Below are 2,612 nucleotides of genomic sequence, written 5' to 3'. Positions count from 1 at the left end.
GGTTTGTTCGATGAAAATTGAGCGAGAACATGTATAAAGGGCAAGCGACATCTACCTAGACTATGTCTCCAGCATCACAAGGCATACGGAAATGCTGGTAAAGCCGATTAAACATGGCATAACATCGGAGACGATCACATTGGCATCGTACATCGCGCATCACACACGTCACGGAACAAATTCGATTTTGCTATGACATCGCCAACAAGCACCCCCGTCGTCGCATTGAGCCAGTCTGCCACAAGCATGTTCTTCAACCTCTCGATATTGGATTTAGAAGATATATCCGAGGAGGGCAAAACATGTGTTGCTCCAGTTCCCAGAGGACGGCTAACATGACTTTTCTAAAATTACCTTAGTTTCAAGTGTGGTCCTGATGGTTGCCGTCGCCGGCACAATGTATGATACCAGGCGGAGGTGCCATCGCAATTCCACGGTCACCTGCCACCGACAGCACCCGACCAACAACAACAACAACAACACAAAAAAGGATCTCTCCAAAACAATACTTCGAACTAAGTAAAAACGCCAAGGCCCCCCTCGCCGATCCGACAAGGCGGATCTCAGTTTTCGCCCGAAGATTAGATCACAAGGGAAGTACTGTGTCAGATCTCCTCGGTGATGCCTACAGGCAGGAAAACAACACCACCGATGTTGTTGCTGGGTGGTCGAAGTAGGCGAGAAAGAACACGACAACATGATGAAGACTAGTGCGGACGGTAGCGTTCCCGCGCCTAGGAAGGCGGCGTGGCGCATACCACACTGAAGTCGACGCGCGTAGACGACGAAGTGGACCGCGTGCCGCGGCGCTATGGACCGAAAGGCGACGCACAGGCAGCGCGCGGGTCGGGGCGACGGCGGCGGCAGGGACCGCTGCCACGCTCGCTACGGCCTGATGGGGCGATGCAGCGGTAGCGCGAGGGTCGATGAAGCCACGGGGATGGCCTCAGAGCGGCAATACGGTCCGAATGGGTGACGCAGCAGGAGCGCGCAGGTCAGTGCAACCACCGGGCGGCGGCAGGGACCGCGTGCCATGCTCGCTACGGCCCGATGGGGTGATGTAGCGGGAGTCCAAGGGTCGGTGCAGCCACGTGGACGGCCTGAATCGAACGGCCTTGGAGCGGCGATGGACCGTGGGCCGTAGCACTAGAACCCGAAGGGACAACGCAACCGCAGCACGCGGGTCAATGTAGACGTGGAGAGATCCTTGAGGCGGCGACAGTGCGGTCTGAAAGGACAACGCAACTGCAACCTATTGCTCGATCGGTGGAGGCGCGCGCCTCCACAACGTTCGCGGTACTGAATCGTAGACGCTCGGATGATCAATCCGATTACGCATGAAATTGAAGTGTCCGCTCAGCCACCAGTGTGATGCAGCCGGACGTGACACGTAGCTAGGCCATTTGGTACATGCACAACACCTAGGTGCAACCAGACTAGCACAAGTGCCATGAGCACCTACATGCAATCAGGCCAGCACGTGGTGCCATGCAGATGCATGAGCGGCCATGGCTCAAGCCGGGCTAGCGCTGCACTTGTGCACGCGACGCGCTGCAACCAACAAGCTCGTAGGACGTGAGATTGAGGCATTGAGCCATGGGCGACGCGGTGTGGGCCAACGTAGGAGCGCGGCAGCAGGTGTCGGCTAGGCTGTTGTTGGAGAAGAAGGCGCATGTTGAAGATGACGAATGGCGGCGAGCGATGCAAACCGATTTTAGATTGGGAAACCAAAAAAATGTCGATCAATGCGACCGGCAAGAGAGAAAAACCCGGATCAAAAGATCAAGAAAAAGACTCTCTAGGGCAGCCGATCAACTGGATCGGCGGATAATCCCTACGTACGTACGGGCGGCGCGGCCCCCGGTGGTGATCATGAAGACCGACCGCCCCGGGGTGGCGCGGGGCGGAAGTGGCGGGTGGCGGCTAGGGTTTGGATCGGTTAGGCTAATATCACGTAGAAGGAATAGAGATGGATTGGTGGAATCAATGTTTATTACTTGAGCCTCGTGGGCATATATATAGTGTTACTATTCATCACCCAGGGTGCAGAATAAGTTATTCCTCACCCGAGGTAATCTTACGATCATTTCATAATTAAATTACGTTTGGAATTTAAATAGTTACATTCTTATTGATTCACTACGTACAATTTGGCATGAAAAATAAAAATATATGGCATAAGACAAGAAATTTTGCAGTTTATGTGTATTTTACACTATGTTTTTACGTTTTAAATTTTATATAACATAAAATATTTTTTACGATGATTATATATTTTTTTACGGTCTCTTTTTACGTCAGAAATAAGATAAAACTTACGAAACGTAAAATTACGGTGTATTGGTAAAATAAAAGAGGTGAAAAATAACTATTCCTCGCCCAGGTGACGAATAGTCAATTCCATATATATATGTGTGTACATGATCTTCTCGAAGTAAAGACAAGGTGGAATGCTTCGAATCCAGTAGCAGCCAGTAGCCACCGGTTCTTCTGCGCTGTAGTAGGGCTTCGAATCCGAGGAAGACCCACCAGATCAAGAACCACTGCAGACCAGTCATCTTTCAGTGGAGCTTGCGCACGATGCCAGGGGCAGAACAGAAAACACGAAGCTT

The sequence above is a fragment of the Triticum aestivum genome, chromosome 2D (genome assembly GCF_018294505.1).
Source record: "Triticum aestivum cultivar Chinese Spring chromosome 2D, IWGSC CS RefSeq v2.1, whole genome shotgun sequence".
Lineage (NCBI taxonomy): Eukaryota > Viridiplantae > Streptophyta > Magnoliopsida > Poales > Poaceae > Triticum > Triticum aestivum.
This window is presented reverse-complemented; position numbering follows the sequence as displayed.